Raw genomic sequence first — 14,096 nt, forward strand, 5'->3', positions numbered from 1 at the left:
GTACACAATATCATGGTAAGAAATAATTTGAAGATTTTATGATGCTGCTGTGGCAATTGAGGTCTACTGTAAGCAGTTCTTCCTGGTTGTGAAGACCAAGGGAAAAAATCCAGTTTAGTTTTATGTCCAAACTTTGATAGGGTAAACATAAACTACTGATATTTCAAGACATGATTGCCACTAACCTCCACATGTTTTTTCAGAATACTTAAACATACTCTCAACCGAGTGATTTTTGAGATATATTGGCTTAGAAATCTCAAATTTCATGTGTAACTCTGGTGAGAAGTTGGGAAATTTTATTGAGCTCATGCTTTCTGATGGCATTTTTTACTTTTGGGTCCCAGAAAGAATCAGGCTTGGCATTCTGTAGGTGTACATGAAACCAAAGTAATGATTGCTGGCACAGCAGGCACAGGTATGGGACCACAAATCTCAAAAATAAATTTATTCAGGATTTGTTTTGCAAATCTGAGCAGGAGGTCAAGCTCTTTACCTGAGCTGGTTACTGATTTCCAGCTACACTTTTCCATGATTCTGCAATAATGCTTTGCTTTTCCCAGAAAAGCCTGTTTTCCTAGCTGGTTCATAGTTACCAAAGGAAAAGGTGTATAAACCCACAAACAAATGTTGCTCATCCCTTTCAGCTTTTTGTTTAATAAACAGAAGTGTGACTCCATAGTTGTATGCTATGCAATTGATAAGAGGGTTTTTTAGAAATGCTTTTAAATGACCAAATCGAAGCAAGCAGTCAGCAAAATACACCACTCGGAAAATGGAAAGGTTTTCTCATTTGCCAATTAATAGGAAAACTGAACAATGAAACCATTTTCAGCTTGTCTAGCCATTTTCACAACTATTTAAAATATAAAGGAAAGGCAGGTGAAGAGGCAGGTGAAGTTTGCAGGAGAGACAGAGGTTATAAAAATTACAGCTGTCTTAAAGTCCTTCATCTAATTAAGCACAAACTGGTGCTGCAGTTTTCATCTGCAGATTTAGTTTGTTTAATATCAAGAGAACAAAAGGAATGTTTTTGTGAGACAACTCTCTCCCATCCCCCCAACACACTATGGTCTCTCTGAGAAACTGAGCAGTCTTGTCCAGATTTCTTAGCTGTCATTTCGGCACAGAAGGAATGAGCTTGCTCTCTCCCCTCTGACATTCTCCTAGTCCTAGCTATTCATGCTTCTGAACAGCAGCCAGATTAAATGAACCCAAACAGATAAAAAAGTGCAAACAAAATGCTGCACTCCTTCCTTCTTAGTCCTATACAGAAATACATGCCAGGATCCACCATCCCAAACCTCTGCCCTACATACGTTTTTCACAAAGCCACTTAACAGTACCCATCATCCAAACCCACAGACAAATCCTTCAAAAACTGGTTCCACTTGACCTCTTTGAATCAGCTCTTCTGGTATTACTGGCTGCCTTCTGAAAAATTATTTGGCCTAAGCTCTTACATTCGTCACTTAGCATTTTATCCTTACAGTATTTTTGATAAAGATTTCCTCTCTCAGTCTTGAAAATGAATTAAATAAAGCTGTGACCAAGTCCCGTTCCTAATCTATTAAATCCTTCCTTCTTTCTAGGGGACTTGCATACAGACAGAAACTATAGCCTGTCCTAAGCTTAATGTTTATACATACTCCCAAAGATGGATTCTTTTTTTCCCTACCAGTTATTCAAAGCGGTATTCAAATCTCATGTTTCCAGCATCAGTTTTAATTCAGATTGACAATAACAATCTTTCCTGAGTTTTTGACCTTTCCCTCCAGGAACTCATCCTAGTTATCCCCTAGGGAATAGAAGGGATGGGCCATTACAGAGCTGGGACAAAGTGCTATGTTAGAGCTCAATGCCTGAATCAGCAGAATGCCAGCTTAACGAGCTGACACAAATTATTGTGTCTTTCTGGAAACAAGTGGCCTTCTTGTCTCAGGAGACCAATGTGAAGTGACATATTGAGGCAGCACTGGCATTTCCATAATCACTGTTGCCAGGGCTTGAGTTTAAGGACAAGGGTACGGCTGATGGAAACAGCAGGCAGCATCAGTACATAAAGCCATGAGAAAATTGCTAAGTCATAGCAATGAGACATCACTTTGACTCTTTGTGAGCTATGGGTTAAAGTGACTGAAGGAAGCTTTAAAAAGAAATTGCCTTTGTTACATAAGCCTTTATATTGGGCTCTGTCTTCTCTCTGCACAGGGGTGGCAGCAAGAACAAAGGGAAGTTCTTGAGGGAGAACTGGACACCTAGGGAACAAAGATCAGGAAACAAAAAAAGGAAAACCAGTGAGTTTCCCTTTTTCACCCCTCCTTGCCCTCATGCAACTCACTTTACCACTTACGTACTTACTCACCGTACGTATCATGCTCCAAGTAGAGCTGTGGTAACAGAGAAGGAGACATTATACACTTCAGGGTTAATAACCCTGCCCCATACCCCACCAGAGTCTGGTCACTTCAATCCAGACTCAGTGTCTTAACAGTTACTACCCTACAAGATGTTGAAGACCTGGTACATCATCCTGTGGGTATTCCATTGAGGACAAGCTGTTGTAGTATCAGGCCTGATACATAAAAGTAGTTCACTTCAGCATGAGAGTAATAGGAGGTATCAATGAGCTACAGGTATTCAGATTATTTTAAGGGCCATATGGACAACAGTCAGCTTGCTTGGCCAAAATCTCTCTTTAAAGAAACTTTGCAAACAAATAGGAAAAACCTCAGCTTGATCTACTTTGGGTTTATGCCAGCATGTCTCCACTAATAGGACAGAAAGGAGAAGAAAAGGAAGGAAGGATCAAAACATGACCTTTATTTCCCCCCTCACATCAACTCCAAATGGTTTTAAGGTTATTCCTTTTTCCTCTACCCCACCTTACTTCATTCAGAGAAATACATACCAGAACACAGAGGTTCTGCCAGACATCTCACTGCACACAGCCAGAAGCTGTTTGGCATCAGAGTGTAACAAAATAAACAATGCCAACAAAAGAAAAAAAAAATCCCCTACAGCTTAACAAACACCAGTCAATCAAGGTGACTGAAGTAGAGAAGCTCTAAGTAATTGTGCTGCAAAGAAACAGGCATTAGTAATGTCTTGCAGTAATCTCGCTGTGGCCTCCAACAAGCATAGTCCCCACTGTGGGCAGCTAGACCCCAGTAGTGTCTTCACTCTCTCACCTTCCTCCTTTTGCAAGATACGAGCAAGGAGGCTGCTGATCCACCGAGCAATGGGACAACAGAACAATTTTTATTCATCAACTCCTGCTTTGGCCATTTCAGCTCTCAATAGATGCTGCCATCAGACAGGAAGGAAATTTAAAAAGCGATCTGCAGCCTGTCTTGGGTAAATACAGGAAAATAACGTTACATTTTAGGAGTCCAATCTGAATTCAACTCACAGCAAATATGTATTTCACTGCAGTCTACTGCAGTTTGTTCTGACACCACAAGCCCTACTGAAAATGTCCACTGTCCTCCTGGCGTATTCCCATCCTCCAAAGACCCAGTGGTGATAGAGATGCCAGCATGGCTTTTGTTTTGTAGCTGTTGGGCAATTAGTCTCTTGCTATTTGCTATTGCTATTTGCAAAACAGCAAAATCATTCTGCGTATGCTGCATGGTCCCTGGTGCCTCCCAGGTGGTGATTCCCCGGCACTCCTCTCAAAGTGTGAGATGGTAATTCTTCATTTTATGTGTTTGTCTCGCTCTGTTAAGCGTGGTTGTTACCGTACCGTGAGTACACAAAATCCTTTTCAGAACAGGGAAGGCGAGTTGTCCATCCAGTCTGGCATACATCAAGAAATTCAAAGCGTGCTATTAGAATGACTGCTGAAACAAGGGAAGCTGGCGCGGTCCTTGGCTTCACTTTAGATTTCCCTCATACCTGTGACCACACGAAGCTGTGATTCAGCTGTGGCCCACTGTACAAGGATTTAGTAATACAGAACAACTGAGTATTCAATATCTGCACGTCCCCTGGTTTTTAAATAACCCAGCTGCGGTCTCAGAAGCAGCCTACCTCTGTCAGCTTGGCACTCCACACAGACCAGCATGCTCTGCTCAGCGGGCAGAGTGCAGCACAGCACTAACACAGCTATGCTCCTGGCACTGTAGCTAGCACAGGTAGCTCTGCGTGGCCCCATGGTGTGCTGTATTGATATATGTAACATGCTTCAGCCACGGAGCTTGATGTAGAAGGGAATTGACCAGGCATAACTGAAGCTAAGATGGTTATGCTGGTCCAGGACTGGCATCACAGGAGAACACGAGGACAGCTAAGATTTGATAATGCTGGTTAGACACCGATGCCATAAAATGCTTCATGGGAGCTCACTGGTTTGCAGAGGGTTCCTTTTTTGCGAGGAAGGCTGAGTTTCAATGTTTTTTTTAAATTTCCATCTTGAAAGTATTTCAAAGTCATCTAAACGTTTCATTTTGACACTTTTTAAAAAATGAAGAAATCTCTTTCTTTGGTTTAGAGTGATTGCTTTGAAATTGAAGCAGTTAAAGTTTAAATAAAATATTTGGCTTCAGCTTTAGATTTTTTATTCAAAAACTTCAAACAAGTCTCAGTGTAATACAGGAATACAGCAATATCTCAAATACCTGGCTTTCTCATCCCATAACATCCAACCCAGTTCTGCCTGTCAGCAAAGAAATCAGATGCAGAAATCTTTGCACAAATGCTCTGTGGAAGGATCCATGCTCTCACACTCACACAGAGGGTAAACCATGGCAATTGTCAGAAGGACTTCCGAGACAATAATTTCTCTGGTTCAATGGACACAACTTGAACCCAGAGTCTTACAGTGTCGTAAGTGTTGAAAAGTAGCAGTCAGGTGAAAAACCACAAGGAATAAAATGAGCAAATACATATCGGGGCGTGAGCATGAGTCAAAATTGGAGAGGAACACATGAAAATTTAAGCTGAAGCTCTGTGTGGTTGCCGAAGGTAAGAGCTGTTCCAGTGTGTGCACTGAGAAAGGAAGACCTTACACCACAGGATAACACTTGACATGCTGCAGGAATACATCCTCTTCACTTGACTTATTTCCTAGTCTGAATGATATTCAAAAAGAACACATCTCACAGGAAAGAGTCCATAAATCCAAATACTATGCCCAGCGATTTTCTTCAACATTTAAGTGCTGGGTAAAAAAGTTGCCAAATTAGGTAGCCCTGAGAAATGAAGCCCTTAATTTATCCTGGAGGAAGGTATGCCAGAGATGGCCTAACTCCAGACTTTCTACACGGCTGATGGAGGATATCTAGGGCTGAAGAAGGCATTCAAGACCAAGGCCTCTAGCTTTCTGCAACAAATGTCTATTGAGTCTGCTTTTTCTTCTCATGGAGATTCTTCTCAAATTGAACGTCCCCCCAAGACCCATCAGACAGGAATGAGCTTGATTAACTAATAGTCAATAGAGATGCAAAGTGGCAAGGGAGGGCTCTCTAGTACATCATTAGGGTTCATACTTTGGCATTCACAGAGCTGTACTGTGGATAATAATACGTGCCCCTGCTCTGGCTCCTAACCACAGAGTTGCTGCTTTCAATCCATCAATAGATTTTTAAGTTAAAGGGCAGAATCTGAGATGCGCTGCTGCAAACTGCACATCGCCAGGCATGTTGCATTCAATGGATGGAAATCATCAGTCACACCTGTACTCCTCAGTACTGAGGAAATTACACTCTATATCACCTTATTTTTAGGTGGAAACATCTGAGCATGATGTCAGATGTAGGAAGCAGCATATACAATGAGATCAGCAAAGCTCTCAGAAGGATCACTAACAGGCACAGACAGAATAGGTTAGTACACGTCCCCTCTGCTCTTGAAAAATACACATGGTTTCTTGGATGAACAATTAATGCTGCACTGGGTACTATTCACAACTGACAGTATCTGTTTGGAGAGTTTAATGCTGTTTATCACTCCTCAGTTTGAGTCAGTCTTTCAGCCTGGTGGTGTTTTCATTGTGAAACATTTACTCATTTAAATTTCTTAGTCATCTAGATAAACTTCCTCTTTCATTTGCATCTGTGTGTCCCAACCTGTTCACTTCCACACGTGATGTGATCGATCATAGGTGGCACAAATTGCAGCAGCAGAGGTCTGATTTTTACTGAGCTTAATACAGATCTCTCCCTGCAATGTCTTCTAGATGCTTCATATTCTGAAGAGCCTACCATAGAAACACACTCTAAAAACAGACTGACTCCATTCAGAGAAGTTCTGCATTAATCTTACTGTGACGCGGTTGCCCCGATAAGCGGAGAAGCACTATCTCACTTTCACAGATAGGGGTTTATAGGGATAAATATCCCATTATTTAAAAACTATTTTGATTCCATAGTGGTTAGAGAATGCTAAACGTACATAGCCTAAACCAAACTAATGCACACGTGCATTTAATTTCCTATTTCTGCCTTTCTCGCTTCTTTACAAAACTTTTTTCTGAATTTATGGTGGCAACACTGACATACAAATCCATCAGAGTATGTTACAGTAGTAAATATCTTGCCAATGCAGCTTTGGGGAAAGGCTTGCTCTCTCTCCATCCTGAACAGGGGGACGGGCACTGGCTATGATGCATACAGCAACGCTTGTGGTGAATAGAAGCAAACAAAAAAGCATTTAGGCCACAAAGTCCTCTCTCACTTGCATATGTTGTGTTGTCTAGGGGTACCTTAAAAGAACACAAGCAGTGGGTGGAAATTAAGTTTGGAGTTACCTGAAATTTTACTTCCAGAGCTCACCAATCAGTACAGCACTATATGAGCAGAGAATCCCCCACCATTTTCAGCTGTGACTGGCCATCCTGAACTTGTAACAAAGTTTAATGAAAACTCATGACCTCCTCCCCAAAAGACCTTAAGTTTATGCTTTTCAGATCATGAATTCCTTACACAAACCATCATTGGACTAGAATTTCTCCCTCTTGTTGGTTCACCTTGTTGTGACAAAAGAGGACCTTACAACAGAACCAATAACAGAACTACCAGTGTTACTCAATAACCAACGAAAGCTGTACGTTATACCATATACTTCTCATCCCATTGCAGACCTTTTATGTCCCGCATCAGCTTCAGATCACACATTATTAGTTCTTTCATCATTTGCTGTTCCTGGGAGGAATTTTCCCTTCTTAACCCAATACCACCATCAAGAAGGATTCAAACTTTATCTAGAGATATGATCACAATTTTGTGAGAATTTTATCTTCTGACTTTTTGTCGTAATGATCTTAATGAGCACAGAACCTGTCTTTCCTGGTGGAGTGAAACAATGGGAGATTGTAAAGTGATTCTTTCATTGACTGACTGCACACGCACAGGGGAATTATAAGCAGTCATTAAGATGCCAAAACAGAAAAAATGTTCTGTGAAGAATTTATACTAGTTTGTCTGGATTACTTTATTTTTTTTAAACAGGATTTGATATAGATCTTATTTTTTATTCCCAGGTAATGATAGCACCATACCGCCAGAGAATACTTTCTTTTTCAGTATGGACTTTCTACCGCTTCTGTGATTGTATTGGATTTTTTCTGTTAAGCCATGTCAGCTAAGGTTAGTGCTTTGATAAGAGATCTTGCGGGAGGGGAATGCATCAGGAGACAACTAGGTACATATGAATGACCGATCACAGCATGTTTTCTCTCTTCCTTAGTCCTGATGCGAAACCCAAGAGCATTACTCTTTGCTAAGACCTTATGTTGTTAAAAGACCCTTTGACACACCTCAAGAACTTAAACACTTGCAATTTTCGCACCCAAAGCCATTACAACCACCAGGCCTAACAATTCTGTGCAGTATCTTTGCAGGATGTTTTAATCCTGGCTTGGATCTAAGCTTACGTAAGGTTGCCATGCACTGTTAGGAATTGGCTGTGCTCTCTAACTGCTCTATTTCAGCGGCTACGGAAGCAATCTCTCTGGAGCTGTTGCAGAAGTACTGTATTTATCATATTTAGCTAACTCTACCTCCCTTCCAAACCACGATACTCAAGTGCCTCACTGCCTTTACTGCATTTTCCCTTTCATAATAGTGCTTTGATTAGGGAGCTGTTATTATGCAGACGTACAGATTGGGACCTGAGATACAAAAAATAACGAATTATCTGGAGTCACCACAGATAGGGAGCCTGAATCAATATTTTTAGTTCCCGGCAAAGCACCTCAACAATTTTTCAATGATTCAGTAACAGTCAACTAAGGATTTTATAACGATGTTGACAGCCAGAGCACTTGCATTCTGTTTCCATCTGCAGGGAACCTGGCGCTCTCTGCTGCATTTATTTGTGTGTGAAACAACCCAGCACGCCGCGTTTTCTGAAGAATTGTTATTTCTTTCCAAAATTGTTCAGGATGTCTAGTGTTTGCAAATATAACTGCAATTAACTGGATACTCTTGGGACTGGGCAGAAACAAGCAATAATATTGTAAGTTCACTCAGAGAAGCTCAGACTTGGAATGAACAGACACGTATAGCATACTTTATTGCTTGGACCAGACTTGGTGTCCAACTTTCAGAGAAGCAAACCTCCTACAGAAGATCTTAACTCAGGTCATTGACTATAAGAGAGCCAGAGAGAGTAGGCAGTCCAAGTTCTTTCTCCAGCTTCCAGATTTTCAGTATCACCAAGGTAGGACTGAAGGAAAGAAAGTTTGGCAGGGAAATAACTTCTGTTGGAAGTAACTGCATTTCAGTGCCCCGCTACAACTGGCTTTAAGCTGACCACCTTTGCATACTGACTTATATGACTATACGGTGGTCCAAATGCCAGATATTTTTGTTGGCAATGTTCAGACTGTTACTCTGCATCCATTGCACACACAGCCTATTTCCACATAAGCTGTCAAAGTCTTCTGATGTAGATACCATCCTTAACAATGGCATCTTCCTATATAAATACTTTCCCTACACTAAACCATCTAGACCAAAAACTCTGAGCATAAGGGTGCTGCCACACACACTTTCCAACAAAGCTTGGTGGCAACAACTAGTCTTGGGACACAGCTGAGCCCAAGCTATGCAGTGGAGCATGGCAGACCAGATTTTTCAGGCCAGGAGCATTGTACTGTCTCTTTGCCACGCTGCCGTTAAGTCCCTTGTGTTGAATGTGCGTCTGTCTCCATCACAATGAAACAAATTAAATTAATGCATTGATCCTAAATGGATTTACATAATTTGTTTTAGACATAATATGCCATCACCAGATGAAGGGAATAATGTAGAGAATACATCGTCTGTTCTTCTTCCCCAGACAAAAGATGGAGTCAAGCTAGAAAGATACAAATGGAAGAGCAGACAGAGCAAAGTGGAGCACATGAGCAAAACAGACTGTTATCTGATAGTCTTTTCATAATTCTAAAAGCAAGCATCTAGTGCAGGCTTCTGGCACAAGTTGGATACCTGCTAAGAGTGGGCATGTTGAATTATTCATGCTTTTGGTTATAAATAATGCACTGCCTGCATATATCTAATTTAAATAGACCCATAAAGCCCAGTGGATTAGTCACTGCATGCTGCCTAAAACTAAGATCATCTAGATGAAGTCTCTTGGCTATTACCTGTCCTCAGCAAGACTATTCCAGAGGATAATATTTTAAAGAAAATTTTGCTGCTGTTTGTGTTGATATAGTGATAATATTTTGTATGTAAGAGCTTAAGAGACTCAAATAGGAATGCCACGCTGTACCAGGACACCATCTGCTTGGAATTGTTCCTGCATAATTTTCACCTAAGATATCCCGCAACAGCAGCACTGTTCTCACTAACAAGAAAACTGCACTTCCCATACTGCAGAATAGAAGAGTTGGTAGCCCTACCAAGGAAGGTACCTCAGGACAGGTGTTCTCAGCTATTATTTAAACCACAAAAGTAAAGCATGCACTCCATGCTTCAATAAAAAACAGACTATATCTCTTACTTGTCTGCGCTTGAATTTTGCGCATCAGTATCAACCTTCTGAATCCTCACCGTGACTAGCAGACAGTCATGGTTAGCCAGAAGCCAAGCACCACACAGCCACTCACACATTGCACCTGGAGGGATGGGGGAGAGAATTGGAAGGGCAAATGTGAGAAAACTCATGAGTCAAGATAAAGATGGGTTAACATCTAAAGAAACATCTGTGCAAACACAAGCAAAGCAAACCAAGGAATTTGTTCACTTCTTCCCATGGGCAGGCAGGAGTTCGCCCATCTCCAGGGAAGCAGGGCTCTATCACATGTAGTGGTTACTTGGGCAGATAAATGCAATCACTCCCCTATTCCTTCTTGCTGCCCCAGCTTTATTTGCTGAGCATAACATCATATGGTGTGGAATATCCCTTTGGTCAGGTGGGGTCAGCTGTCCTGGCTGTATCCCCTCCCAGCTTCTTGTGCACCCCCAGCCATCTCACTGCTGGCACAGGGCGTGAAAGAGAAAAGGCCGTGGCTATGTAAGCACTGCTCAACAAAAATATCTCTTAACACAGTTTTCAGCACAAACCTGAAACACAGCCTCATGATAGCTCCCATGAAGAAAGTTACATCTATCCCAAAACCAGCACACAGGAGTAACGGGGTAGTACAGGCTCAACAACCCTCCCATCCTCAATGTAAGTCTCAATTTAGGCTAGAGCCAAGGGAAGTTAGCCTGATTTTCATTTTGCTGTATTCCAGAAGGAATCTAAGGAAGGTTTGTACTTCAGAGATAACAAAGACTTCATAGGCTGGCTGCCAGTTTTGCCAGCCTCTCTAGGCAGAGTTTTTAAATTCTGACCAAAAAAAAAAGTCCTATTTTGCATCAGCTCCCTTTGTGACAGTCTGACAAGTAATATCTATCTGAAGTTATAAATGCCCAATATACAAATGCCCTGGGACAGACAGTTGTTTCAGAACCTCACATTTCCCCCTGCCCTCCTCACAAATCCATACCCCAAGTTATAACACAGCAATGGTCAACTACAACACGTTTTCACAGAGCACCCAAAACCCAGTCCATTTTCATCCCTACTTTAGAAGAATGCAGCAACACATGTGAGCCAAATCTTGATAATCACAGATCTGGCTCTTGGTTTCCAAACAAAGATTGCCGAAGGCCTTACCTGGTGTTTGCCCTATCAATCAGAAGAGGAATATTCTGATGAAATAACATTTCTGGGTTTACTGAAATCAAATATGTTTAGACAAAAATCCCCAGCATTTCCTCCTTTCCTCTTTCCCACAAGTGATTTTTTTTCATTTCAACTTAAGGAAAAAAAGGGGGTGGGTGGGAAAGAAGGTGGGACAAGGGGAGAGAATTGTCATTTTAGCTTATTTTGTCACAATATTTCTTTTACCCAATTATTTCAGCACAGAATAGGACATAGAACATTACAGACATCCTGTTAAGCATTACTGACATGGTGATTACACAGCAGCTTAAATATTCTTCTCTTAATCCATAAAGGTGCTATTTAGTGTGGAAAATCTTTTTATATTTAACGTTCAACATTGCTTGTTTATAAGATTAGAAATTAGATTTGTTCAGCTGCCTCAAAGGGAGAAAGTGGTATCCTGGGCTGCCTTGGGCAAAGCATTGCCAGCAGGTTGGGGAAGGTGATCCCCTTTTCTTCTTGGCACTGTTGAGGCCTCACCTAGAGTGCTTTCTCAAGATCTGGGTGCCCCAACACAAGGCATGGACTTACGGGGGTGAGTCCAGAAAAGGGCCACAAGATGGTAACAGGACTGGAGCACCTCATAGAAGGAAAGGCTGAGAGTGATGAGACACTTCAGCCTGAAGATAAGGTTAGAGACTGGGGGGGAAAGGAAGGATGATGACAACATGGGCAGATCTCATCAACATGTATAAATAATGGAAGGGCTTAAAAGAGATAGAACCAGACTTTTCCTAGTGGTGCCATAAGAGAGGGCAAGAAGCAATGTGCACATACAGAAGCACAGGCAATTCAGAGCGAACAAAGAAGTATATTTTGTATGGTTTTTTCCTGCAAAGATGTTCCAGCACTGAAACATATTTCCCAGAGAAGTCTCTATCTTTGGAGGTATTCATAACCCGGCTGCACATTGTCTCAGGAAACCTGCTGACTGCCTGACTGGGGGAGGTTGAACTAGACAGTCTCAAGAGGTTTGTCCCAACCTCAACTAGTCTGTGAAAAGAGATAATAGTTGATAAATATTCAAGGTAAGGAAAGCTGGTCTTCGACCACAAAATCTATGCCCATCTAATACTGAATTTGGGGGTGAAGGAAGGAAAAAAAAAACCCTACAAATCCCACACCAAAAGTTGTCATCATCCCCTGCTCCCTCACAAACTTCCAAAACCACAAAACCCCACAAAATCTACCTCAGCAATTCTTTGTAAAGTGAAAGCTAAGGAGGAGCCAATAGCCAGATGGTTCATTCCCTGTTCTCCACAGCAGTGTAGTTAATGCCTCTTGCGGACTCCCAAGGCTGCCACTGGGGACAGGCAGAAGCCTCTTGTCAGAAAGTACCCAAACAGATTTGTGGCTAAAAGCACAGGGCCAGCCAACTCTCCTCAATCAATATCAGCTGAATAGGATTATTGGCTCTGCAGCTTGACTTTTATCATTGATTTCAGCTATGACACAGGCCACACAACCTACCTCAAGAGGCCTGAAGACCTATTTGCAACAGAAAATTCAGCATTCATCTTCGAAACAGCTTCTCCATTTGCCAAGAAGCAGCAACAACCCTCTCTGCTCTCACAGCAAGTTAGAGACATGAAACAGTCAATGTATGTACAACCAGTGTGTTCATTAGCATTGAATGCTATGCATTCTCGGCAATCTGATACTCAGAGACATAGTGGCATCAAGAACATCAGTGATCAATTTTTCCCCTGAAGAAAAAGGATGAGGCAAGCCTTATCAGCAGACAGAGGATTAATTTCTTATTGAACCACGATTAGCTATGTCTGCTCCTTTTGCTACAGTTCTGAGAATTCTCAGCTGGCCTTTATCTCACTGGTCACACAGCACACCACAGGCCAGTGCTTAGGAGATAGAGGAGAGAAAATCTTGTTTTGTGGATGTCCCCAGGGCTAAGATCAGCCTTAGAAGGCAATGCTGGCTAGCAAATGGAATCACAATGTAGAATTCTGCTAAAGATATTTCTGTCCTCCAAAAAAAATCCTAAACAGTACTCTCTAGAAGTAAAGCCATATAGCTTAACAGAGGGGGAAAAAAAAAGGCAGTGCAGGATTAAGGAATGAATATATCCTGCAATAACTTCAGAAGCAGTCCTCTCCAAACAATAATCAAAGCCTCATAATGAGAGCTAGAAAATAAACAAACAAAAAACCACCACCAATAACAAAAATCAAAGATGTGACAGTAAAAGGGAGTATGGAAAATCGGGGATAAATGGAATTATTTTGTCAAGTGAGGCCTTTCCACTCCAACAATGTACATAAGTTTGTTTAAACTTACACAACAGATCAGTCATTGTAGACTAGCACAATGTGCCACAGCCAATGCAACAAAGGAATTACTCAAAAGGAAAATGATGCGGCAAAAGGGTAATAGGGTACTCAGACAGTACAGTCGTACCTCTGTTGTAGCAAGGGCTTGAAATAAGAAAATCATGCCTGTTCTTTGCTTCATAGTTGGACATTTGTTTGATATCCATTGCCTATGGATGCACACTGCTTCAAAATTGAACCACTGAAAAATCAAAGAAAACCTCTCATCATGACATGTAGTTGTTATTTAACTAGTCACCTTTTTTTTTTCTTGATAGCTTTGGGATGTAGAGTTCTTACCCTTCCACATTCTCATAGACAAAACAAAGCAGTCAGGATGCCAGCAGAAGTTGTGGTTTGCTGCTTGCTGCTTCCCTGCATTCCCAACATTCAGATTTCTGGCTTTAATCCACTACTAACCTTCCTTACACGTGTTTGCCAAATCCCATCTACTAATAGAAATTGCAACATTTGTACTGTCTGCTCAGCTCACTTTAAATAAAGTAAAACTTAATCACAGAATTTAAACACTGCAGTTGGTAGCTATGGATCCATTCCAGAGACAATGATCAACAACATCTCTAAAGATTTATACTGATTCTGCAAAAC

This window comes from Gallinula chloropus (genome assembly GCF_964237585.1).
Source record: "Gallinula chloropus genome assembly, chromosome: 4".
Lineage (NCBI taxonomy): Eukaryota > Metazoa > Chordata > Aves > Gruiformes > Rallidae > Gallinula > Gallinula chloropus.